The sequence below is a fragment of the Akebia trifoliata genome, chromosome 2 (assembly GCF_017979445.1).
Source record: "Akebia trifoliata isolate Shusen 1 chromosome 2, ASM1797944v1, whole genome shotgun sequence".
Lineage (NCBI taxonomy): Eukaryota > Viridiplantae > Streptophyta > Magnoliopsida > Ranunculales > Lardizabalaceae > Akebia > Akebia trifoliata.
The window spans coordinates 9,935,026-9,962,702 of record NC_141376.1 but is presented as its reverse complement, the minus strand read 5'-3'; the positions used below and the strand labels follow the sequence as shown (position 1 = coordinate 9,962,702).

Here is a 27,677-nt window from a genome sequence, read left to right as displayed (position 1 = left end):
TTTCACTATTTCAATCTAACTCCTTTGAATTTTTATTTTTGAATTTTCTAGTTTCTATTTAATGTTAGGGGGAATTATCCAATGGGTAGAGAAAAAGTTGAAAATTTCAAAAATAGTAGACTTCATTTTAATTTTGAAAATGATAATTTACAATTTTTTAAATTAAAATATTTTATGTAGAGTTATGATTTTGTACCTCAACATATCAGGATAACTCAATAATTCAATTGACTTGTATCCTATAAGAATAATAGATTTTTTTCCTCAAGATACACAATTGCACATTCTCATAAAACATGCATAATTGTGTATCCCGAGAAAAAAATTATATGATTCTTGCACTTATCACGTCAATGAGTTTTTGAGTTATCTTGTCAAGTTGAGTTACAAAATAAACACTCTTTTACGTAGGTAGAGACGTTTATCATAGGATCAACGCATTACTTTATTTTACTTTTTTTAGAAAAAAAAATGCCCCTCAATGGGTATATCCCCCCATTTTAAGTCAAAATTATCCAAACAACCAATATAATTAAAATTGTGAAAAGGGGTGGACCAAGAAATTAAAAGATTAGTATGTTTTTACTAATTCAAGGTATTTTATAGGGGTGATACCAAAACACCTTAAAAATATTTTCAAACTACAAGACCTTTCATATATGAAGTCCTTCCTTAACCTCTTCAACCTCAAATTTTCCATAGCCATCTTGGTACAAAGCAATGGCTCTGAAAAACTCAAAAACCTCTCCAATTCAATCTCCAAAAATCCTTTTCTCCTTCTTCGAATTGTTGTTGCTGATGTTGTTCTTATTTCTTATACCATCTTCAAATGCAACTACCTTCAACTACTCAGACTTTCAATCATACCCAACAAACATAAAATTTCAAGGCAATACCTCCCACGTAGCCGGATACATAGAACTTACAACAAACCGACGTGATGCATTCGCTAACTTCAGTGTCGGTCGAGCTGTTTACACTGAACCTGTGCGTCTTTGGGACTCTACCACTAAAGCATTAGCCAGCTTCGACACACGTTTCACTTTCGAAATCAAAATGCAAAATCCACCCGTTGGTGCTGATGGACTAGCCTTCTTCCTTGCTCCCAACAACTCCAACATCCCACCTGATTCGATCGGGAATCTCCTCGCCTTATTTGCTGCCAATTCGAAGTTCAATTCATCACAAAACCCAATTGTTGCTATTGAATTCGACACCTTTTGGAACGAGTGGGATCCTCAATGTGATCATGTGGGTATTGATGTTAACTCGATTATATCGGTGGCAACGTGGAATACTACAAATACGACCAATTTAAAGAATGGTTCTACTGGTCATGCTTGGGTTAGTTATAATTCAAGAAGCCACAACTTGAGTGTCTATTTGAGTTATGCTCAAAATCCTGTTTTTAGTAGTCCTATAGTTTCTCATATTGTGGATTTGAGAGATGTTTTACCCGAATGTGTTGATGTCGGTTTCTCAGCGGCTACAGGGACGCATTTCGAGTTTCATAAAGTTCTTTCGTGGAGCTTTAATTCGACAGAACTTGTTTCATGTTCAGGGAATCCTAGCGGAAGTGGAGATGGAGGTACAGGTGGAGATGGAGGTGGAGGTGGAGGAAAGAATAATATTGGGTTGGTGATTGGTTTGGTTGTTGGTGGATCGGTTTTGGTTGGTGGGTTGGGTTTGATTTTGTTTGTTTGGTGGAAGAAGAGATCTAAAGTGAGAGAAGAAGAAGACGATACAATGAGCGACATGTCCACCGACGATGATTTTGAGAAGGGAACGGGGCCTAAGAGGTTCACTTATAGCGAATTGGCCAGCGCGACAAATAACTTTTCAGAGGAAAGGAAGCTTGGAGAGGGAGGGTTTGGAGGGGTTTACAGAGGTCTCTTGACTGATTCAAAATTGGATGTAGCTGTTAAGAGGGTCTCCCAAGGATCTAGACAAGGAAAAAAGGAATTTGTCTCAGAAGTGAAGATCATCAGTAGATTGAGACACAGAAATTTGGTACAACTCATCGGTTGGTGCCATCAACGAGCCGAATTACTTCTTGTTTACGAGTTAATGCCTAATGGTAGTCTTGATGCTCATCTCTTCCAAGGGAAAATCATGTTAACATGGGCACTCAGATACAAGATAGCCCTTGGCTTGGCGTCGGCATTGCTCTATTTGCATGAAGAATGGGAACAATGCGTGGTGCATAGGGATATTAAATCAAGCAATTTGATGTTGGATTCAAGTTTTAATGCTAAACTTGGAGATTTTAGACTAGCAAGGTTTGTCGATCATGAATTGGGAATGAAAACAACCATGTTGGCTGGGACCATGGGTTACTTGGCCCCCGAGTGTGCTATGACCGGAAAAGCTGGTAAAGAATCGGATGTTTATAGCTTCGGAGTTGTTGCATTGGAAATAGCGTGTGGAAGAAGAGCTGTTGAACCTAAGGAGGAAGAAAATAAGGTAGGATTGGTAGCTTGGGTATGGGAACTCTATGGAAGTGGAAGACTTCTTGAAGCGGTAGATGCTAGACTAAGTATGGATTTCGATGAGCAACAAATAGTGCAATTGATGATCGTTGGGTTGTGGTGTGCTAATATGGATCTTAATTTAAGGCCTTCTATAAGGCAAGCAATTAGTGTTGAAAGCGCCCTCGATCCGCGGGGTGCGCGGATCCGCTTTTGACCCTTGAGGTTTGGGAGTCGCCACCTAGTTATTACGGTCTAGGAACCGATCAATGACTCTAAACGGATAAAAACTAATCTAAAACCAAAAAAACTGAATTCGGGGATCAAGTTACGGGGTTGGAAGGTGTTAGGCACCAACCCCGCCCGGCCAAAGCCGGTCTCTACTAAATTCCCAAGTAAATTACATTGCTAAAACCTAGATAAGAAAATAAATAAAAATAAAAGGTTTACCTTTCCGATGGCAAGGACTTGGTTCCCTCAGATCTGACAAAAAGAACTCCTTGTACCGTGCTCCTTTACTTCGTTCTGCTTCCGGATTTGACTTCGGATCTCCGAGGCAAGGTATCTCCTTGTTTTTGAATCTGAACTCTTCAAGTTCGTTGCGGATTTGGGGATGTTTTTAGAAGGCTTTTGGGTGTTTTCTAGACTAAAATTGAAGGAGGGATGTTAGCTAAGGAGTTGGGGCTCCAAAACTAGGGTTTATGGGGGGCTAGGGGAACTTCTAGACCTACTTCTCTTAGGGTTTATAATTTTATACGAAAATAGGGTGTGAGCACCTCTATTTATAGAATTTTTTTAAAGGTTGATTTGGATAGAGTTAGTGTTTAATTAGAGATCTTTTAATTAGAGTTGTGTTTTAGTTAAAATTGTTTTAGGTAGAATTGTGTTTTAATTAGAATTGTTTTAGGTAGAATTATTTTTAAATTAGAACTCTATTAGATAGAGTTATTATTTAATTAGATCTCTATTATGACTTTTGGTCTTATTTGATTGACTTTTAATGTTTTGACTTTGGTCTTAATTGATTGACTTTCAATATCTTGACTTCAGTCTTGCTTAATTGACTTTAATTTTGACTGTAGTCTCACTCGATTGACTTTAATACCTTGACTTCAGTCTTGCTTGATTTACTTTAAATTTTTGGAGAAGGTCCCTCCATTATTTCTTTAATTCTTTGGACCCCCAAATGGAGGGGTCCTTAAAGAAATATCCCACGAACCCTCAACAATTTTGCCTGAGAGCCCGATTGATCGATTTTTTAGATTCAAATTTTTAAATTAATTTCATTAATGTTTAAATTTAATTATTTAATGTTTTATTTATTAATTTCGGAATTTTTTATCATGAAAATTGTGAAATTACCGTTTTGCCCCCGGAGAGGACTTTTCACGTTTTAAGTCGGTTTTTAATGTTCTAGGATGTTTTAGAATCGGTTTTTCGTAAGGAATTCAATGGAAATATTAATTTTTGTTATTTATGAAATTTTTTGTGTGAAATGATTGTGAACTTTATGAGGGGCATTTTCGTAATTTTGTCAAATTCTGTTAAAATTGGTGAAATGATTTATTTGGTTTCGATTTGTCATTTTATGTGTTCGAATGGGTTTTCCTAACCGTAACGTAGGCTCTAGGGTTGTTTTGAGGTTAGGGGTATTTTGGTAATTTGATAATTTTTAATGATTTTTATCGTGAAGCTTCTTTTTGGTCTGCAAGATGATGATTTCTATGTTTCTGGGGTCGTACTTTCCTAGCGTAGCGTGGTTTCTAAGGTTTTGTCAATTCGAGATACCTCATCTGGATTTCTGAAACAAATCTGGTAACAAAGTAAAGCAATGGAATACACATCCATCATTGGGAATCCTTGCGATCGGGTTGACGAGTTGATTAATCAGGCGGATGCAAAAATGGGGTGTCTACAGATGCCCCTCTTTGGCAGAGGGTTGAAGCAAACTGGATAGCAAATCTATTTTGGTAGATAGTGCGATATCCGAATGCCAAAGCTAGTGACAGTTCATTTTGCAGCCTGATTTAGCAATTCGTCAAGGTGTTCGGATCCTTGAGGGTAAAGCTCTCCCCGAATTAAAAGGTTGTCAGGTCCTTGAGCGCAAACTCTCACTGACGGTGTCAGATCCTTGAATTTTAGAGAATTCTCCCTGACTAAAAAGTGCAAATGTGCAAGTGTGTGCACTGTGTGAAACTGAGTAAAACCTGAGCATAAATTTAGCATAATCTGAGTATAAACTGAGCATAATTTGAATATAAACTGAGCATAATTTGAATATAATCTGAACATAGTTCCTGAGCATAGTTCCGAGAAAACCCTCGGCGGTATCTGAGCATAATTCCGAGAAAACCCTCGGCGGTATCTGAGCATAGTTCCGAGAAAACCCTCGACGGTATCTGAGCATAATTCCGAGAAAACCCTCGGTGGTATCTGAGCATAATTCCGAGAAAACCCTCGGCGGTATCTGAGCATAGTTCCGAGAAAACCCTCGGCGGTATCTGAGCATAATTCCTAGAAAACCCTCGGCGGTATCTGAGCATAATTCCGAGAAAACCCTCGGCGGTATCTGAGCATAGTTCCGAGAAAACCCTCGGCGGTATCTGAGCATAATTCCGAGAAAACCCTCGGCGGTATCTGAGCATAGTTCCGAGAAAACCCTCGGTGGTATCTGAGCATAATTCCGAGAAAACCCTCGGCGGTATCTGAGCATAGTTCCGAGAAAACCCTCGGCGGTATCTGAGCATAATTCCGAGAAAACCCTCGGCGGTATCTGAGCATAGTTCCGAGAAAACCCTCGGCGGTATCTGAGCATAATTCCGAGAAAACCCTCGGCGGTATCTGAGCATAATTCTGAGAAAACCCTCGGCGGTATCTGAGCATAGTTCCGAGAAAACCCTCGGCGGTATCTGAGCATAATTCCGAGAAAACCCTCGGCGGTATCTGAGCATAGTTCCGAGAAAACCCTCGGCGGTATCTGAGCATAGATCCAAGATAACTCTTGGCGGAGACTGAGCAAAATCCAAGATAACCCTTGGCGGCAACTGAGCAAAATCCAAGATAACCCTTGGCGAAGATTGAGCAAAATCCAAGTTAACCCTTGGCGGCCTCTGAGCAAAATCCAAGATAACCCTTGGCGTAAACTGAGCAAAATCCAAGATAACCCTTGGCGGAAACTGAGCAAAATCCAAGATAACCCTTGGCGGAAACTGAGCAAAATCCAAGTTAACCCTTGGCGGTAATTGAGCAAAATCCAAGATAACCCTTGGCGGAAACTAAGCAAAACTGGCAGAGGAATGAATGAATTTTGGAGAAAATTGATTAGAACGAACCGGAGAACGAATAAATCTGGAAGATAATAAATCTGGAAGAGAAAGGATTGATTCCAAGAATGATTGAATCTGGAAAAGAATCTGGAGAACGAAAGAATGTTATATCTCCTATGTGAGACCCAAAATGCTTTTGTTTGAACCTCAAGGATTTATCAAAAAGTTTTATGAATTTAAAACCTGAGTTTTTATTTCTTTTGAACCTCAAAGGTTTTTCAAAAAACTGTTATCAAGAGGGTAACCTTAAGTTTGGGGTTCCTATTAATTTTTTAGGATTAACATTGCTCGAAGACAAAATGCCTCTAGTTTGACAATGACCATGGCCTTGAAAATAATTGAACACATCATAAAAAAAATGCCCCTAGTATAAGGGGGAAAAGTTACATTAAAGAAAGAAAGAAAATGCCCCTTGTATGAAGGTTTGAAATAATTGATTACCACAAGCGCAATAAAGACTCAACTTTTTAATTTTGATTAATTTTATTAAAGGTTTTGAGTCAGGCTCAAGAGTACAAAATTATATCCTTTCGAGACTCATCATAGAATTCAACTTTATCTCCCTTGGTTCACTTGGGGAAGTAAACATTTTCAGATCGATCATAGACAAGATACTTGTGGCTTCTGAGTCTATGCCTGACTTAAGCTAAGTATTGAACTTGGTTATTCGGACTTCTAATGTTTTAGCTCGGACCGCTCTCAGCTTGGGATCTTTTTCTATTTTTCTTTGTTGCTCTAACTTTTGCCTAGATCACCTTTTCAGGTTTTCAATCTAGCGAGCTTGCTCTAGCTTTTGCCTAGATCGCCTTTTCAGGTTTTCGATCTAGCGAGCTTTTTTTTCTTTGCTCTGATTGTTGCCAAAGTTGTCCTTTCAGATTTTCAACCTTGCGAGCTTGCCTTAATTTTTCCCTAAGTCGCCCTTTTCGGGTTTTCAACTTAGCAGGCTTCATCATTTATCTTTTTCTTCTCCTTTGAACTTCTAGAATTTACTGTCTGATCATGCTTTGCCACCCTCCTTGACTTTTCACACGGTACTTAGGAGGACTTTTATAGGTAGGCTTGGGACTGGGTAAAAAGAAAGGAATTTTGAGGCTCAAAAACCCAAATGCCCCTTGTGTGGCATTTCCTTTTAAATTATTTCTTTTTCTTTAAATTTTCTTCCCCATTTTGAATTTTTTTTCCTTTTGAATTTTTTTCATTTCTTATTGTATGGGGAAATAGATTTTTTTTATTGATGTGGTCGGGCCTGAAGTAATTTCTCAGGTTGCCTACGTACCCCAACATTTTGGGATCAGACCAAAACGTAGTTCAAAGTTTCCCTCCCCTAGGTTAGGTGATCGGGCTGAGAAAGAAAAAAGGCATCATTCATTTTTTTTTGAAAAGGCTACAAAGGGTTGAGAAAGGATATGTTGAACAGGGTAACTGGGTAATATGAGGATTGATTCGGCCAAAGATGGCCTCCCTAAATGTAGTACCGCTTGATCTGGTCAAGGTTGGTTGGTTCTGGTAGTTCAACTCCATCATGATCTTGAAGTCTGACGACTTTTCCAGACAGTATTTCCTTAATGAATGAATTTCTCCAATTTAGACTTTCTCCCATAGTCGATGAGGAGTGTTCAATTTTCTTTGAAGTCTGATGAGCTTTGACCTTCTTGTCAAATGCACAGGTGACTCTTCTTAGATAAGCTTGCACATGGTATAGGGCTTTAACTCGTTTTCTTCGATCAAGTTTAATTCTTCATACTGCTGACGAACCCAATCTGTTTCTAACAAATGATTTTCCAATAAGACCCTGAGAGACGGAATTTTCATTTCAACTGGCAAGACTGCTTCCATGCCATACACTAAAGAGTAGGGAGTAACTCCAATAGAGGATCGAATTAGGGTTCGATATGTCCACAGCGTGAATGATAATTTTTCTGACCAATCTCGATGTTATTGACTCATTTTCCTGATGATAGTCTTGATACTCTTACTAACTGCTTCAACCGTTCCATTGATCTGAGGACGGTAGGAGGATGATTTGTGATTCCGGATCTTCAACTTTGAACACAGAGTAATGATTTAAGCTTTGAAGTACGACCCATTATCAGAGATCAGTTCAAAAGGTATCCCCATATCGATTGATAATATGTGATTTGCAATTCAAGATGTAGTAAGGATAGTGTTGATGTATTTTATAACATCTTCTTTGATTCCATCGATATAGACGAGTCAATATATAATCCGTGTTAGACAACACCCAAACTTGCACCTAACATATCCTCATAGGCCCACGTGAACAAGTCTTCGAAATTTCTAAGAAAATTCATTATCCCCTTGTGTTCTTCTGGAGATAAGATGGTTTCTATTTGAATCTCTTTAGGAATTTATTTCTGTTCCGAGGTCAATAACCTTTGCTTTCTTGAGCCCGACTCTTATCTTTCTTGTTCAGGAGAAAAATATATCTTTGAAGGTAGATTATTAGTTAATTCTTTAATGCGCTTGAGGTATTAAAAATTTTCTTTATTCAATCAAATTCAGAAGGGACGACAGACACCTCTATAAACTCAATAAATTAACTCGACTCAATAGGAAAAGAGTAGACTCGATCTAAAGAAAATATGACATTGAAAAATTGGACTCGAGCTAACTCAAATAACTCATGAAAACTCAATACAACTACCCACAATGGGCTTGATTAGGACTGAGGACTGAGACATTGCTTACAACCAACAGGATTGAGGCACTATGATCTTCAAAGAACAACTGGATGATGTTGAGAAATTTGAGGTCATTTCTGACTGTTGACTTGATATTGATGTTTACTCTAACTGACCGGATTTACAACCCTAGATAGACGATGGACGATTGAGCTTAGATACAATGATAACCCTATATGACCCCATCAAAGGTAGATTTAGTCAATTTCGATATTAACCCCTTGATAACATTTTTAAGAATCATTTTATTGAGGTTTGTGCACCAATCCATTAATTAATCCATTCACACAATGAGTATTTGAAAAGGAGATATTTATTCAAAAAAGAAAGATAATTTTATTGAAAATGATTGACAATATGTTCTTATTAAAACATCTTTCAACAAATTTGATTTGAATTATTTTTACATGGACGCTTGGTTTTGTCTTGATGGTCATCAGGATTGCTATCAGGCTTGACCCTCTTGGTTCTAACAACCGGCTCTCTGAATTCTGCTGGTCCGTCCGGATACCCTAAGGTGCGCTTGTTCCATGCTTTCTCGATGAGGTGTACTAACTTTTCAGTCAAAGGCTCGGGGGAAAAGAAAGCTCTGGGTTGAGATAAGGATAACTCTATGGTACATCATACTGTTCTGGGATCAAATTAGGATGGTAAAAAGATGTTTCTTCTAAACCCATCAGACGGACATAGTAGGATCCTTTGGTTCCTAGAACAGGGGGATCAGTCATCCACCAAGGGCACCTAAAATCGATATGACGAGCTAAGCGAGAGTCTAACCATTTACTCCAGGCTTTGACTGAGTTGTGACGCACTAACAGGTTTTTCTTGGAGAAGTGTTATGGCCCATATTCGAGGTTTGAGGGAACATCTACAATCTTAAGACGATCACAAAGCCACATATAGAGTAAGTGGGGACTTCCTTTGAAGCTTTCCCGCTCACCACTTTTTATGGCATCTAGACCTGAGAAGGTTTCAGCTAAGATGAGGGGCACTGGGTTGGCTTTCCTCGAGAGTTGAGAGGCTAAATCTATGAAGGACTCAGGGATAGTTTGGCCATCACTATTAGAGGTCAGTATGTATTGGGCTAGGATTCCTAAGCATAATCGATAGTCTCTAGTGGCTCGCCAGGCTTCGGGTTTTACATTGATAGGATGACTGCGGGAGCGGTACGGGCCCAGTAAAGGTACTAAATCCAGTCTCCCGTTATGGATTATGGCCTTGGCTTCTTCTTTGGAAATATTCAATCCTGTGGCGAGGGCACCAGAATATCCGGTCTTCAATGAGGGCCGGACTAGAGGTCCTGAAGTGGATATCCCCATAATACCACAAAAATCCTCGTAAGTAGGGCACAAGTGTATACGCCCAATGTGGAATATGTGAAGGTAGGGGTTCCATCGTTTAGCCATAGCATGTAAGAGGTTCCAGTCTATCTCAAACTCATGGAAGTAAAGAGCACTCCTCAACATGAATCTCCCAAAATTGATCTTCTCTACAGGGTGCATCCCTATGACGGTTGTTTTGACTAACTGATCGATTGGGTTATCGCCGGCGGCTAACATCCTGGTTTGACACAAAAGAGGATTTTAGTACTCTTCCAATGGTCCATGTAAAAGATTAATTTATTTTCTTTTGGAAAATTTCATTCTTATGAAAAATATTTTTGGAAAATATATTTTCTGGAAAATGTTTCTTCTAAAGAACACTTCTTTTGGAAAATAATCCTTTTTGAAAAATATTTTCTTTCTCTTCTTTGAAAATTCGATTTCCATTTTGATTTAACTGGCCCGGTCCATCATGATTGTTGGATCTGGATGGAATGGGTCATCATTGTAAAAGAATGGATTCTTTACTGGGTCGGTGCACCCGTTTTAATTTTCAAAAATAAAATTTCTTTGATCCTTGAGGACAATCATACACTTTGATCTCATCATTCACATCACTCACATACATTCATCCAACAACAGGCATTCATTCAATAAACAACCCGGGAACACCCACGATAAGTTCGAGTCGTGACCTATGGGGAAGGTTTCTAGACTCTAGGCTTACTACGTGCAATGCATTTTTATCTGGCCACCCTTGCCCAAGCACACCTATATACCTTTCGATACGTGGTGACTTGGTTTGATATACCGTATAGGTGATAATCTAAAACCTCAATTCACTTCTCTGAAGCCAAAAAGGGCCAGTTTGATCTCCAGTTGAGAGGTGGCGCACAATGCTGAGCAAGGGCCCACTTAAATACCTCTCGTCTAGAATAACGTAGTCTATCCCCCTCGTACAGTAGGGTACAGCGGGGCAAGATCTTGCTTAGGCACCGTTTTTGACCAAGAAGTGCAATTGATATACTTAGATTACCTTTTATACCTACGGGTACGAGTCAAGAGTTGTAGCTTTCATAAATGGTTTGGCATCCCACGAGGGGACCGACCACGTACTAGTACTACGTTGGCAATCGGGACATGTGACTGTGTGGCTTACAATAGGACAAAGGCTCAGGTCACCCCAGCATGGGTGCATCAATATGTCTCTCAGAATCACCTGATCAGACGGCATTGATGCCCCAGTTCGATATACCCTAAGGTACGTGACTGGAGTTGTGGGTTTCATGAATGACGTCGCATCTCCGAAAGACCGGGCCACGCACTAGTGCCACGTTGGCTAAATGGGACGTGTAAGTGAGTAAAGCAGTAAACGTGCATGTGGTGTGTGCAAAGCAAGGGTGGGGTGTGCCCGGGGCCTTTTTTCAAACAAATGGGCCCATGGCCCAATCAAACCAATCATTATAACATGAATTATATGGATCTAAGCATCATTCCAATCACATAAACACTTAATCATGATCAACATTATGACCAACATCAAACATGCATTCCCAATGATATTATGGCACATTAAATAGGCAATTATCATGAATTAATAATATGGTCCGAACCATGGAAATAAGCATGCACATCACCTTCATATACCAATCATGGTAGTTTATAGTCCCGATCATCGCAATATTTTGATAAATTTCATAGTCCAATCAAGGGTGTTTTGGGGCGACCCGAAATAATTCGAAATTTCTAAGGGTTTTGAATTAAGTGTATAATAATGATCAATGAAATAAAGAGGATGGTTTTATTTTTATTTTTTTATCATTATTTTTCTTTTAAAACCGAGTCTAACCCAAAAGAAATTCAGAAAAACAGAAAAACTTGAACATGTGTTGCTGTTTAACAATATTCAAAAAGATGATTTTGCTGTTTTTTTTCTAACTTCCTTCCAATTTTTTTATTTTGATTTTTTTCTTTTTTTAGAAACAAATTAATTTCCTCTTTTTAGAAAACAAACTGATCTTAAAAAAAACAAAATAATTTTGGGAAACAAATTATATGCCGCTGCCAATGATCGAATTCATCCGGCACATGTCGAGATCGGTCTTGCTGTTTTAAAACAGCAGGATATCGTCGAGCTCAACGTCGAGATCAGAAGCTTAACGTCGAGATCAACGTCGAGATCAACCCTTAACAGCAGCATAATCGTCGAGATCAGCATGTTATCGTCGAGATCAAGCGTCGAGATCATCATATAACAGCAGCTAATCGTCGAGATCAGCCTAGAACAGCAGGCTAATCGTCGAGATCAGCCTAGAACATTATACCAGCGTCGAGATCAGCCTTAGGTGCTGTTTTAAAACAACAGGGCCACTATTACCAACTCGATATTTGGCCATTAACGTTATTGGTTATCCAGAACCGAGAGCACCAAAGAGATATAACAGATAACTCGGACAAAGTTAATCAAAAAAACGCAGAGAGTACATAACATATCCGAGTTGCAGTCATGGAGTTTCATGAGGATAAACTTCCATCTCATCTTGCTGCGATGAAAATTCCCCATGAACTGTCTCTTGATGATTCCGGTCTTTTGTTTGAAAAGAAGAGAGAAACTGAGATTGAAACAAATCTCCATAGAGATCCTCGCATTCGAAATCGAGATCAACGGTATCTACCTCACCAAAACGACTGATCAGAGAAAAAAAAACAGCCACCAAACTTGAGACTTGAAACGATATTTGAGTAAAGAAAAAAAACTCAACAACAGCACCCTACCAGTCCCAAAAAAACAGCCACAAAAATCAGGAAGGAGAAACGACGTTCGAGTTCTCTGATCCCAATCAAATCTCCCATCTCGTACAGAAGACAACGCCCCCTACCAGTCCCTTAGTTCACCATTGCTTGTTCGATCAAGATGATGGCTACTCCGATTGGTTGATATTTAGATCGGTCGACATTGCAAACCAAAGCGTGGTTTAGGAACAATCGGGGGCAAGGTTCTTCGATCTCTGTTGAGACCGTTGGAACCAAGTGAGGAAGACGATGTGCGGACTTTAAATAAAGGTTTTTATTTTTGGCACACCAAACAGGTGTAAACGAAAAAAAACGGCAGTTTACTTGTGGCACACCAAAGGGGGCTGTTGTTGGCAGAAACTTCAAAAAAAAAATATATATATATATATATATATATTTTTTTTTTTTTTTTTTTTTTTTTGAAACTCTATATGCTGTCAATGGACAGCATGTCTTGCCTAATAAATTAAAATAAAAACGAATACCTACCTAATAAGCGAAATAACAAATAACTAATAAAAAAAAATCCTTTTTTTTTTTTTTTTTTTTTTTTTAAGGAAAACGGTCAAATGTTAAATCAAGCACACACCCAAATTTTCAATCGAAATATACTTATATATGTTAAAAAAATCATGGTCCAAAAATCTCCTCCTCAATAAAAGTATTCCTTCGAAATCTCGTATTATTTCGGATCATTCCGAATGGCCCTTGATTAAACCATAGAGATGATATGTTAAATCAAAGTGCTCCAAGTAGAATCAAACAATCAATGACGTACCAACAAGAATAAAAATAATAAAGAAGCAATAACATGAAACTAACTAAAAATTAAATAAAATAAGCAAAACAAATAAAACTAGGTCATTGGCAATGTCCCCATACTTGGGGTTTTTCAAGTTTGATCCTCAATGTCCCCAGTGGAGTCGCCACTGAAAGCGCCCTCGATCCGCGGGGTGCGCGGATCCGCTTTTGACCCTTGAGGTTTGGGAGTCGCCACCTAGTTATTACGGTCTAGGAACCGATCAATGACTCTAAACGGATAAAAACTAATCTAAAACCAAAAAAACTGAATTCGGGGATCAAGTTACGGGGTTGGAAGGTGTTAGGCACCAACCCCGCCCGGCCAAAGCCGGTCTCTACTAAATTCCCAAGTAAATTACATTGCTAAAACCTAGATAAGAAAATAAATAAAAATAAAAGGTTTACCTTTCCGATGGCAAGGACTTGGTTCCCTCAGATCTGACAAAAAGAACTCCTTGTACCGTGCTCCCTTACTTCGTTCTGCTTCCGGATTTGACTTCGGATCTCCGAGGCAAGGTATCTCCTTGTTTTTGAATCTGAACTCTTCAAGTTCGTTGCGGATTTGGGGATGTTTTTAGAAGGCTTTTGGGTGTTTTCTAGACTAAAATTGAAGGAGGGATGTTAGCTAAGGAGTTGGGGCTCCAAAACTAGGGTTTATGGGGGGCTAGGGGAGCTTCTAGACCTACTTCTCTTAGGGTTTATAATTTGATACGAAAATAGGGTGTGAGCACCTCTATTTATAGATTTTTTTAGGGGTTGATTTGGATAGAGTTAGTGTTTAATTAGAGATCTTTTAATTAGAGTTGTGTTTTAGTTAAAATTGTTTTAGGTAGAATTGTGTTTTAATTAGAATTGTTTTAGGTAGAATTATTTTTAAGTTAGAACTCTATTAGATAGAGTTATTATTTAATTAGATCTCTATTATGACTTTTGGTCTTATTTGATTGACTTTTAATGTTTTGACTTTAGTCTTAATTGATTGACTTTCAATATCTTGACTTTAGTCTTGCTTAATTGACTTTAATTTTGACTTCAGTCTCACTTGATTGACTTTAATACCTTGACTTCAGTCTTGCTTGATTTACTTTAAATTTTTGGAGAACCCCTTCCATTATTTCTTTAATTCTTTGGACCCCCAAATGGAGGGGTCCTTAAAGAAATATCCCACGAACCCTCAACAATTTTGCCTGAGAGTCCGATTGATCGATTTTTTAGGTTCAAAATTTTAAATTAATTTCATTAATGTTTAAATTTAATTATTTAATGTTTTATTTATTAATTTCGGAATTTTTTATCATGAAAATTGTGAAATTACCGTTTTGCCCCCGGAGAGGACTTTTCATGTTTTAAGTCGGTTTTTAATGTTCTAGGATGTTTTAGAATCGATTTTTCGTAAGGAATTCAATGGAAATATTAGTTTTTGTTATTTATGAAATTTTTTGTGTGAAATGATTGTGAACTTTATGAGGGGCATTTTCGTAATTTTGTCAAATTCTGTTAAAATTGGTGAAATGATTTATTTGGTTCCGATTTGTCATTTTATGTGTTCGAATGGGTTTTCCTAAGCGTAACGTAGGCTCTAGGGTTGTTTTGAGGTTAGGGGTATTTTGGTAATTTGATAATTTTTAGTGATTTTTATCGTGAAGCTTCTTTTTGGTCTGCAAGATGATGATTTCTATGTTTCTGGGGTCGTACTTTCCTAGCGTAGCGTGGTTTCTAAGGTTTTGTCAATTTGAGATACCTCATCTGGATTTCTGAAACAAATCTGGTAACAAAGTAAAGCAATGGAATACACATCCATCATTGGGAATCCTTGCGATCGGGTTGACGAGTTGATTAATCAGGCGGATGCAAAAATGGGGTGTCTACAAGTGTTCTTAAATTCGAAGCTCCATTGCCCGATCTTCCCTATAAGATGACAATTCCCACACATTTCAGGTCTTCAATGAATGTGTGTGGATTCTCTCAAGCATCATCTAGCACTGGTACTGACTCTCAAACATATCCAAGTCAATATTCGCATAGCAGTTGCACCACCAATTCCTCACAAATAAGTACTTCCCCTCATTTTTCTGATTCTTCTGCTTTTCTGCACTCGGCGCCTAGATGATGATTTGCACAATGTTTAGGGTAAGTTGTTTGATTGAAATCTTGATGTAATAAAACTTCCTTATAATGAAAGATTTATCCTATTAATTATATTAGTCATTAGTTATGAAAAGCCCCAAGAAGCGGTTTTATGTTGAGATTAGGAGCGTCATCAAAAATTTGAAATTAAACTAATTTTTACCAAAAAAGCAGAAGCCAGAGGTGGAGTAGGAGTTGCATGTTGGATATAGAAGAGTCACCCATGTATCTTCGATCATTTTTTTCCCCTTATTTCGTGTTTTATTTCGAGTTTTGTTCATCATTCCTGGTATATCCATTTTTTTTTAAAGACATATTTGATAAATTTGGGGATCCAACTCAAAATCAATTGGCTATGAGTGGAGAGGCTTAGGAATTTATAAGGAGAGAGACAAGGTAATTTGTGTACGACGTGGGACTAAACTCAACAATATTCATAGAAAGATAGATTTATCCATCTATCCTATCTGATTTAGATTTGGATGCAAGTTTTCTTCTTGATTAACATAGGACTTCCAGAAATCTAGTTAGTGTAAAATATGTCAATTTTGAATGTATAGGTTCTAGAGAATCAGTTTGGTACTTGGCCGGGTATTCCATTAGATTAATATCCACAAAGATTGGTTTTTTTCACATGGCAGGGCAGAGCTGAGGGGGGAGACCTGAAAGAGCTGTTAATCACCCACTCTCAAGATGGTGATTGGAATCCTCTCTCGCATTGGAGATTGGGGGGGGGCAACCCCACATTTGGATAAGCTTAGGATTTCAATAGAATTTGTTTTAAGAGTTGGAGTTGAACTAGATTGTTAATTTAATTTGACAAGGTAAGCGACACGTTCTACTAGGTTAAAGGCTCCTCAAAACTTTGGGCTCATGCCATTACACATTGTGTTATTTGTCAAGAGAATTTCATTATTTTCTCATTATAATAGTATAGCTAAAAGAGTTGTGCTGCAGTAACCTCAAGATTGTACCTTGTATTGCACTGTCCTGCTTTGAATTTCATTATTTTCTCATTATAATAGTATAGCTAAAAGAGTTGTGCTGCAGTAATCTCAAGATTGTACCTTGTATTGCAACCCCACATTTGGATAAGCTTAGGATTTCAGTAGAATTTGTTTTAGGAGTTGGGGTTGAACTAGATTGTTAATTTAATTTGACAAGGTAAGCGACACGTTCTACTAGGTTAAAGGCTCCTCAAAACTTTGGGCTCATGCCATTACACATTGTGTTACTTGTCAAGAGAATTTCATTATTTTCTCATTATAATAGTATAGCTAAAAGAGTTGTGCTACAGTAACCTCAAGATTGTACCTTGTATTGCACTGTCCTGCCTTGAAGTGTGTTTGAACCATAGATGCTTTTCCCTCGTATCTCGATGAAAAGAATCTATGGTCCCTGCACACTTCCACGTCAGAAAAGTGCGATGTGAGGTTAAATCTTGAGGTCACTTCAACATTATTCTAGCTAAAAACGCCTGACATGAGTGAGGGGAGGTGAGTCAATTATACGATTTGAAAAGGTATCTTTTTTATATTTAAAAAATATTAGTAATATGATGTTGGGTAAACAAAGGTATTTTTGGAATTTAAAAATATAAATTAATATGGATTTGTGTTAACAATATCCACATTTTCTTACTAAGATACTGAAGAGATGTGTTAGGATGTTATTATTTTGACCCAAAAAACTTTAGATACTATTAGAGGAGAATTTTAATATCAAACAACTGTTGAGATGAGAGGATATTCTTAAGAAGAAAACTTGGGTATCCTCTTTCTTCTTGACAAAAGGCACTGATTTCTTTTGTGTCGAGGTCCCCGCTGCTGCACTCAAGGCTGTAAAGTCAAATATTAGACCGGTTCGGATCCCGTCCTCGACCCGGTCTGCCACTTGAACTAAATTCGAGAATGTGCCTGTAGTGTGTCCAACCAAATGAGTGTAAAAGGCATGCCCCAGTGTTGAGATAAACGTAGTGTTCATCTCCTGTTCGGTCATTGCGGGCCGTACTTGTGAAGCGGACTCCCGCCATCTCTGGGCATATTCTTTCACTGTTTCTTTATGTTTCCTCGTCATCTTAGCCATATCATTCCGATCCAGACCCACATCTGTATTGAATCGATAATTGTGCCAGAACATTTCTGCTAAATCTTGCCAACTCTTGATGAGCGTATGGTCCAATCCTGAGAACCATTTAAGGGCCGGTCCTGTTAAGCTTCTTTGGAAAAGTTGCACCAATAGTCTATCATCCTCGCCATACTGGCACATTGATCCACAATATAATTTGAGGTGTGACAGAGGACACCCAACACCATTATATTTCTCAAATTCCGGGCATTTAAACTTGGCCGGCAGCTGTGCGTTGGGATAGAAGCATAGGTCCCTGAATCTTGTCCCTCCCAGAGTATTTGTGCCCTTCATCCGCCGCATTTCCTCCTGGAGAGATTCAATCTGTCGGGCCATTTTGTCGTCAGTAGCACTCTTAGCTTCAGGAGCCCTAAAGTCACACTCGTCATCTGGGATCATCACCGGAGGCGGTGGGTTCTGTGGTATATAGAGCGGAGGACCCTGATATATTGGCACAGTAGGAGGTGGGGTGGTTTGTTGGTCTGGTCGTATTTGCTCGGGGGGTTCGGGGTTTGACCCGGATGCTTGATGCTGAGTTGCCTGTGCTTGCAGAAAATTGGTGCTACTCAAGACAGCCGCTAAGATTTGTTCCTGCCTTTTCGTTGTTTCTAACAGCTTTGCTATCATTGCATTAGCTTCGGCCAGTTCATTTGTAGCAGGTTGTGGTTCATCTGAGTTACTCATAGTTGATGAAGATGATCGGAGAAAGTATGGAGGCTTCTCAGGAAGTTTGTACTTTTTTCGTTTGGCCACCTGTGGGTACAGAAGACCAAGTGTTACTATCTTATTTACAAAAAGGAAAATGCATGATGTTTTATTAGGTCCGGTAATTATTATGGGATGGTACTCAAAAATGAAATTTTAGTTAGGTGAGCTTGAAAACATGGTTCGTCAGCGCGGAGCTGGATTGTTTTTGAGAGAAAATAATTACATCAGCGCGAAGCTGGCATCGACACGGAGTCGGTAAAACGGTTTTGAAAAGAAATTACATCAGCACGGAGCTGGCGTCGACACGGAGTCGGTAAAACGATTTGAAAGGAAATTACATCAGCACGGAGCTGGCATCGACACGGAGTCGGTAAAACGGTTTGAAAAGAAATTACATCAGCACGGAGCTGGCATCGACACGGAGTCGGTAAAACGGTTTGAGAAGAAGTTACATCAGCACGGAGCTGGCATCGACACGGAGTCGGTAAAACATTTTGAAAAGCAGTTACATCAGCACGGAGCTGGCATCGACACGGAGTCGGTAAAACATTTTGAAAAGAAGTTACATCAGCATGGAGCTGGCATCGACACGGAGTCGGTAAGATATTTTGAAAAGAAGTTACATCAGCATGGAGCTGGCATCGACACGGAGTCGGTAAACGTTTTTGAAAAAGGTAATTTCATCAGCACGGGACTGGCATCGACACGGAGTCGGGAAACATTTTGGGAAAAGGTAATTTCATCAGCACGGGACTGGCATCGACACGGAGTCGGGAAAACATTTTGAAAAGAAATTTCTGAGATAAACTGAGTTAGAATAACCCGTATTTTTGGCAGCCCCCAATTCAGTTCTCTGAAATCATCGTTGGCCAGGCGGATCTCCAAGGAAGAGGCGGCGCACAATGGCACTCTTAAATCACCTTGTTCCCTGAATAGACGTAGTCTATCCCCCTCGTATCAACAGGGTAAGATCTTTCTAGGCACCGACTTTGATCAAGGACTGCAATTGGTGCTTTGTTAACATCCTTTTTTTTGTTTTTTTTTGTTTTTTTTTTGTTTTTTTTGTTTTTTTTTTTTTTTTTTGTTTTTTTTTTTTTTTTGAAAAAGTTGAATGTGTTTGAGTCGATTGATTGGTTGTTGTCTTTATTAGATCGTAGATGGATCATGAACTTGATTCGCTATGGGTCGTGGACTTGATTTGTTGTGGATCTAGGTTGTGGACCCAGTTGAAGTGGATCTGGGTCGTAGACCCAGTTTGATTGGATCTGGGTCGTGGACCTAGTTGATATGGATCTGGGTTGTGGAGCTAAAATGGGTTTGGGTCGTGGACCCAGTTGGAGTGGATCTGGGTCGTAAACCCAGTTTGACATGGATCTGGGTCGGGAACCAGTTTGAAATGGGTCTGGGTCGTGGACCCAGTTTGAAATGGAGCTGGGTCGTGGACCCAGTTGGACATGGATCTGGGTCGGGAACCCAGTTGATTGGATCTGGGTCGTGGACCTAGTTTGATATGGATCTAGGTCGTAGACCCAGTTGAAATGGATCTGGGTCGTGGACCCAGTTGGATTGGATCTGGGTCGTGGACCCAGTTGAAGTGGATCTGGGTCATGCCCAGCTGAAATGGATCTGGGTCGTGGACCCAGTTTGATTGGATCTGGGTCGTGCCCAGTTGACATGGATCTGGGTCGTGGACCCAGTTGAAGTGGATCTGGGTCGTGGACCCAGTTTGGTTGGATCTGGGTCTTGGGCCCAGTTGGAAATGGATCTGGGTCGTGGACCCAGTTTGATTGGATCTGGGTCGTGGACCCAGTTGAAGTGGATCTGGGTCGTGGACCCAGTTCGGTTGGACCTAGGTTGGGAACCCAGTTGGAAACGGATCTGGGTCGTGGACCCAGTTAGGTTGGATCTGGGTCGAGAACCCAGTAGGAAATGGATCGAGGTCGGGGACCCGGTTTGATGCGGATCTGGGTCGTGGACCCAGTTTGAAATGGATCTGGGTTGTGGACCCAGTTTGATACGGATCTGGGTCGTGGACCCAGTTTGGTTGGATTTGGGTCGTGGACCCAGTTTGATTGGATCAGGGTCGTGGACCCAGTTGGACATGGATCTGGGTTGTGGACCCAGTTGGATTGGATCTGGGTCGTGGACCCAGTTGGAAACGGATCTGGGTCGTGGACCCAGTTAGGTTGGATCTGGGTCGAGAACCCAGTAGGAAATGGATCGAGGTCGGGGACCCGGTTTGATGCGGATTTGGGTCGTGGACCCAGTTTGAAATGGATCTGGGTTGTGGACCCAGTTTGATACGGATCTGGGTCGTGGACCCAGTTTGGTTGGATTTAGGTCGTGGACCCAGTTTGATTGGATCAGGGTCGTGGACCCAGTTGGACATGGATCTGGGTTGTGGACCCAGTTGGATTGGATCCGGGTCGTGGACCCAGTTGGAAACGGATCTGGGTCATGAACCCATTTTGAAGTGTATACTCGATGAAGGACAAGTTTGATTATGACCGAGATCAATAGTTAGCCGCGTTGGGCAAAATTCGTTTGGAGCGGGATCGATTACAAGTGGTAGGCCCTGAGTTTTCTAATAAAGTGAATCATTTGATCATTTTCAAGCTTTAAAACTCAAAACTAAAAAAACTTCAAGAAGAAAAGTTGTTAAGACTGACGTAAGGAACGAAATTAGCAAAAAAAAAAAAAAATTTTTTTTTTTTTTTTTTTTTTGGGGTCCGTTTTTCAAGTACGGACCTAAGACTTTTTGGCTGGTCCGTGCTTCAAGTACGGACCAGAATATCAATTTTTTTTTTTTTTTTTTTTTTGGGTCCGTTCTTCATGCACGGACCTAACACTTTTTGGCTGGTCCGTGCTTCAAGTACGGACCAGAACATAAAAAATTTCCACTGGTCCGTGCTTCATGTACGGACCTAAGAACATTTGCCCAGTCCGTGTTCTAAGCACGGACTTGACAAAATTTCTTGAGTCCGTGCTTCAAGCACGGACCAGAACCTTTTCTGGCCTTCCAACCTTGCTCTGTTTTTGATTCTCATCCCATTTTGGCCATGTTTTTCTGGATTTTGAGGCACATAGCCTCTGTTTTTTGGCTTGGGCCACAAAAAATGTCACTTTTTTTTTTTTTTTTTTTTTGATGATGCACATGATAGCATAAAAAAAACAGATTTCCCCCTTTTACCTAGGGGGACATATGAACGAGAACAAAGTAAAAAATCCTAAAATCTATACAACTTGCCTTCGTGGGCTTTAAAAAAAAAATACATCACATATGAACATGGGATGGATACGGAATTAGTTTTGTAAGCCTTAGTGTCCTTTGTCTATTAATTACGCTTCGATGCATGCGGTTTGTGGGTGGTTTTTCGGCTACCCATTCTTCAAACCTTGATGGACACAAAAGTGCACACATCTTAGGTTGGTGAATGGGGTGGATGTTCTCCTCCCAGCCACCCAAAATAGCGATCTCGGGGGCTTGAGAGTACCGGCATCCGGGTTAGAAATTTAAAGAGGAGGAGGGGTGGCTTATGCATAGGGGTGTGAATCGCATGTGCATGTGCGTGCATTTTTTGAATCGTATCCATCCTTACATCCCTTGTCCAAAAATAAAAATAAAAAAGAAGCATATGTAAATAAACATTACAACCATTCCCATGTGAAACTTGTGAAAATAAAAAAAAGAAACAAAGCAAACGCGTTAGTAGATAAACAAAAAGAAACAACACAAAAAGAAAACAAACATTTTTTTTTTTTGAAATGACCGAATCAAGGAAGAGGATCGGACCCACTAGTATGTAGTTCCCCAGTGGAGTCGCCAAGCTGTGGACACGGGGTTTTGAATATTCTTCAAATCTCCCTCCACTTTGGGGTGTTTTGGAGTCGCCACCATTCAAGTATGGAATTGGGTGTGAATGGTCACCCGATGTCTCGTTTTTTGAAAATTAAGTCATTTTTGATGTGATGACTCTCGTAGGATAATGCACGTGGTCCAACCATTGATTCAAGGTAGGGGGTCCATTTATGGAGTAGGGAAGGTGTTAGGCATCCTACTCCACCCACCATAGGTGGTAACCTCGGATCCGGTCATTTTTAAAATAAAGAAAATAAAATCGAAATTGGTTTGAGGTGTGCCCTCAAGTGTGAGGGGCTTTGATATAGATTTAGTCCATTGAGGGCACCCTTATTGAAAAAGGGGCCCTCGAAGGACTCAAATCATTGTGGTGTGTGCAAAGTGTGGGAAAAGGGGAAGTAGAAGAGGGGATGTAGAGGGGGTGTTCCTTTTGTTGAACCCACCTTGACCCTTCCTTGACTTCCTTTGACCTTCCTTTGAGTTGGCTTGGACTTGCTTGAAGTTGTAGGAGAGTGAGTTGAGTTGAGGGTGAGGTGTTGAGAGTAGAGTAGAGAGTTTTGATTGTGGAGGATTTTTTTTTATCAAGTTTTCATTAGGTGTAATGAGGGGAGAATGGAGGGGTTTTTATAGAGGTTGGAGAGGTATTTTGAGGGTATAATGGGGTGAATGAAGAGAATAGTGGTTAATGGCATGGGTTTGAGAGGAAATGGGTATGAAATTTGAGATGAAAATGAGGGTGTTTTTGTAATGATGGAAATGGGTTGTGTTTTAACCCAAATGGTTTGGATCTTACCCAAATCCATTTGGGTAGAGTGTTTGGTGGGGTGAGATGAGTGATGGTTGATGGGTGTAAGAGAGTTGTTTGGAGAATGAGTGTAGAGATGGTTGAAGAGGTAAGGTGTTAGATTTGAGATGATGTGTAGTGTAAGAGGTTGATTGGTTGGATTTTGGGAGAGGTGAAGGGATGAAGACATGTGGCAAATGGGGAGATGATGAGATTGGTTGATTGGTGATGGTGGTTAGATGATTAGAGAGAAGAGTATGGGAGGTATGGGTTGAGGTATGGGTTGAGGTGTGGGTGGTTGATAGTGTTAGAGAATGGGGAATAGGTTAGGTTAGGGTAGGGTTATGGGTTATGATGTTGGTGGTTGATGATGAGAGGATGGGGAATAGGTTAGGTTAGGGTAGGGTTATGGGTTGAGTTGATTTTTGGAGGGAAGTGATGGAGTTGGTTAATGATGATGAGAGGATGGGTAATAGGTTAGGTTAGGGTAGGATTATGGGTTGAGTTGATTTTTGGAGGGAAGTGATGGGATTTTTGGAGGGAAGTGATGGAGTTGGTTAATGATGATGAGAGGATGGGTAATAGGTTAGGTTAGGGTAGGATTATGGGTTGAGTTGATTTTTGGAGGGAAGTGATGGAGTTGGTTAATGATGATGAGAGGATGGGTAATAGGTTAGGTTAGGGTAGGATTATGGGTTGAGTTGATTTTTGGATGAGGGAGGTGGAAGGAGATGATGACATGTGTCATTTTGTGTATTTAGTTGGTGATTGGTTTGATGAGATTGATAGGTTGGATTGGGTTTGGGTAGTGAATTGGGCTTAGGTTAGGAGTTGGGTTTAGATTGGGTTGGGTTAATGTTTGATAAAGTAGTTTGGGTTTGGGTGTGGGCTTGGATAGGGAATTGAATGATAATGAGGATGGACTTGGATTAAATAAGAATGATTGGGCTTGGATGGAATAGATGGTTTTGGGATTCATGGGCCACGTGAATAGGACTGGCCCATTTATTTTGAGGAAAACAAGACTTTTGAAGGTATGGGCTTTGAGGGCCCAATACGGTTTTTTATTTTTGTTTTTGGGTATTTTGGCGTCGAGGGCCCGCTCAAATTCGGGTGTCTACACCCCCCATATATATATATATATATATATATATGGGTCCCTTTCAGCAACAAACATTTCGACAAACATTTTGGCAAAACATTTTTCAAAACATGGGTTATAGGTTTTGGAATGGGCTGATTTTTGGTGAGGATGATCTCTACGGTGAGGAGATCATCCTCATCAAAAATCAGCCCATTCCAAAACTTCTAACCCCATGTTAACAGGTTGAAAAATTGTGAATCGTCCATTTTTTGTAAACCATTTTTGATGGGTTAGAAGTTTTGGAATGGGCTGATTTTTGGTGATGATGATCTATTCCCTGTAGAGATCATCCTCACCAAAAATCAGCCCATTCCAAAACCTGTAACCCATATTTTCAAAAATGTTTTGCCAAAATGTTTGTCAAAATGTTTGTTGCTGAACATTTCCCTATATATATATATAGGGAAATGTTCAGCACCCTAAGTTTTACCACACACTTTAACAAACGTTTTTTGTCCTACATGGGTTAGAAGTTTTGGAATGGGCTAATTTTTGGTGAGGATGATCGCTATGATTAGAAGATCATCCTCCCCAAAAATCAGCCCATTCCGAAATGTTTAGCCCCATGTTTACAAGTTGAAAAATCGTGGACCGTCCATTTTTTGTAAATCATTTTTGATGGGGTTAGAAGTTTTGGAATGAGCTGATTTTTGGTGAGGACGATCTCCTCACCATAGAGATCATCCTCACCAAAAATCAGCCCATTCCGAAACTTCTAACCCATGTAGGACAAAACGCGTTTGTTAAAGTGTGTGGTAAAACTTAGGGTGCCGAACGGGACCCATATATATATATATATATAGGTCCCTTTCAGTAACAAACATTTTGACAAATATTTTGGCAAAACATTTTTCAAAACATGGGTTAGAGGTCTTGGAATGAGTTGATTTTTGGTGAGGATGATCTCTACGGTGAGGAGATTATCCTCACCAAAAATCAGCTCATTCCAAAACTTCTAGTCCCAGTTTACAAGTTGAAAAATCGTAGACCATCCATTTTTTGTTAACCATTTTTGATGTGGTTAGAAGTTTTGGAATGGGCTGATTTTTGGTGATGATGATCTCCTCGTCGTAGAGATCATCCTCACCAAAAATCATCCCATTCCAAGACCTCTAACCCATGTTTTGAAAAATGTTTTGTCAAAATGTTTGTTGCTGAACATTTCCCATATATATATATCTATATTTTGACAACGATGATTGGTCTTTCTCTGATGCACTGCCCCATACATATTGTTCTTCAAGAGAAGACACAAAACTGACCCAAATATTGCCAATGGATGAATGTACACAAACATACATAAATACAATACAAACATGCATACATACATATTTTCCATAGTATACAAATTTAACGACCCACTTCAAGGCTAGAAGTTATCATTGAAGCTTCGCTAGAACTAGCCATTGGAACAGGGACGTAATAAGAAGGAACAGGCATCTTTGGTGGAAGATTTGGCATCTTTGCCTCAAATTGAAGAACATGAATTGCCTGCCTTATAGAAGGCCTCAAACTGTGATCAGGGTGCGTGCACCACAATCCTACAATCATCAAACACTCCACTTGCTTCACATCAAACTCCTTAAACAATCGTTCATTGAGTGCAGTTAGAAGGCTTCCCTTCCCATAGAGGTCCCACACCCACTCCACCAACCCCATTTGAGATTCCTCTTTCATGGGATTGACTGATTTTCTCCGACAAGCAATTTCCAAGGCCACCACTCCAAAGCTAAATAAGTCGGATTCTTTACTAGCCTTGCCTGTGCTAATGTATTCCGGGGCCAAGTAGCCTAAAGTCCCAGCCATGCCGGTAGTCTGAGGTACTAGTTCATGGTCCATGAGCCGAGCTAGTCCAAAGTCACCAAGCTTCACATTGAAACTTGAATCCAACATTACATTGCTCGATTTGATATCACGGAGTACTACACATTGCTCCCATTCTTAGTGAAGGTAGAGCAATCCGGAGGCCAAACCAAGTGCTATCTTGTATCTTACAGCCCAAGCGAGAGGACTCCTCTTTCCAAAGAGATGAGAATCGAGGCTCCCATTGGGCATGAGCTCATAGACAAGTAGGAATTCACCTTTGTCATGGCACCAACCAATGAGTTGCACAAGATTTCGGTGCTCAACCGACTAATGACCTTCTCCTCAGTTACATATTCTTTTCTCCCCTGTTTGGAACCCCTATAGATTTTCTTTACGGCTGAATCACTCATGATAAATGCCTCCAAATCCTCCAACTTCTGTTCATCTGAGAAATTTGTTGGTAGCTAAGGCTAATTCTCTAAAAGAAAACCTCTTAGGCCCAGCTCCCCTTTCAAAATCACCATTCGTCGATGTGAGGTTGGCCCTCTCTTTTTCTTTCCTTGCTTTGCTTCTCCTCGACAGAATTATCCATGCTATACCAACACCACCTATCAAATCAGCTACTGAAACAACCGATCCCACCACCAATCTAAGCCTTCTCTCATTATTTCCTTCTGTCTCCTTTACGACCAAATTCGAATTAAATTCCCATGATCGAAGAATATATCACTCAGCAAACTTACTCGTAGCTGCTGAGAACCCAATTGTAACCCACTCTGGTGGAACTTGCATCAAATCAATAGTGTAAGAAAGAAGAGAATCCCCATTAAAAATAGGGAAGTTGTACTACCCACATTTATCGACTTCATACACCTATTTGAATGACCAAATATAATTGGATTTTTGTTGTTTATACTTACAGAGTGATTGAATGTTTTTAAATTAAAATTTTTGTCAAGCGTGAAGGCACTTAAATCATAATATTTGCATCTATTGTCATCACAACTCACAAGCATGGTACATCTAAGCACCTAACAACAACCAATATGATAATCCAACACCTTAACATGTTTCTAGAAAAAAAAAAAATTAAAGATATGTACTTGCACAGTTAATGGGAGTGGAAATTATGGGCCTATTATTCTTTTTGAGTAAATTATTCTTAGATTTCAGAGGGATCTTTTTTGAAGATTTAATTTGTAGATGGGATTTTTTATGCTCGACTGATTCTCTAGCCTTGGGTTGCTTGCTTGTTCTTGTAAATATTGTGTTCCTGTTGAGTGGTCTCTTCATACACCTATTTGTATGACCAAATCTAATTGGATTTTTGTTGTTTATACTTACAAAGTGATGGAATGTTTTTAAATTGAAATTTTAGTCCAGTGTGAAGGCACTTAAATCAAAATATTTGCATCTATTGTCATCACAACTCACAAGCATGGTACATCTAAGCACCTAACAACAACCAATATGATAATCCACACCTTAACATGTTTCTAGAAAAAAAAAATTGAAGATATGTACTTGCACAGTTAATGGGAGTGGAAATTATGGGCCTATTATTCTTTTAGAGTAAATTATTCTCAGAGTTCAGAGGGATCTTTTTTGAAGATTTAATTTGTAGATGGGATTTTTTATGCTAGACTGATTCTCTAGCTTTGGGTTGCTTGCTTAGTCTTGTAAATATTGTATTTCTGTTGAGTGGACTCC

At 39.6% G+C, this 27,677-nt stretch overlaps 2 pseudogenes; one reads left to right on the top strand and one right to left on the bottom strand.

Moving 5' to 3' along the window:
- The first annotated feature begins 675 nt into the window (after nt 1–675).
- On the top strand, nt 676–2,975 carry LOC147409432 (L-type lectin-domain containing receptor kinase IX.1 pseudogene; annotated as a pseudogene).
- A 22,536-nt stretch (nt 2,976–25,511) lies between these two features.
- Nucleotides 25,512–26,983, bottom strand: LOC147409431 (L-type lectin-domain containing receptor kinase IX.1 pseudogene; annotated as a pseudogene).
- Between the last annotated feature and the right edge of the window lie 694 nt (nt 26,984–27,677).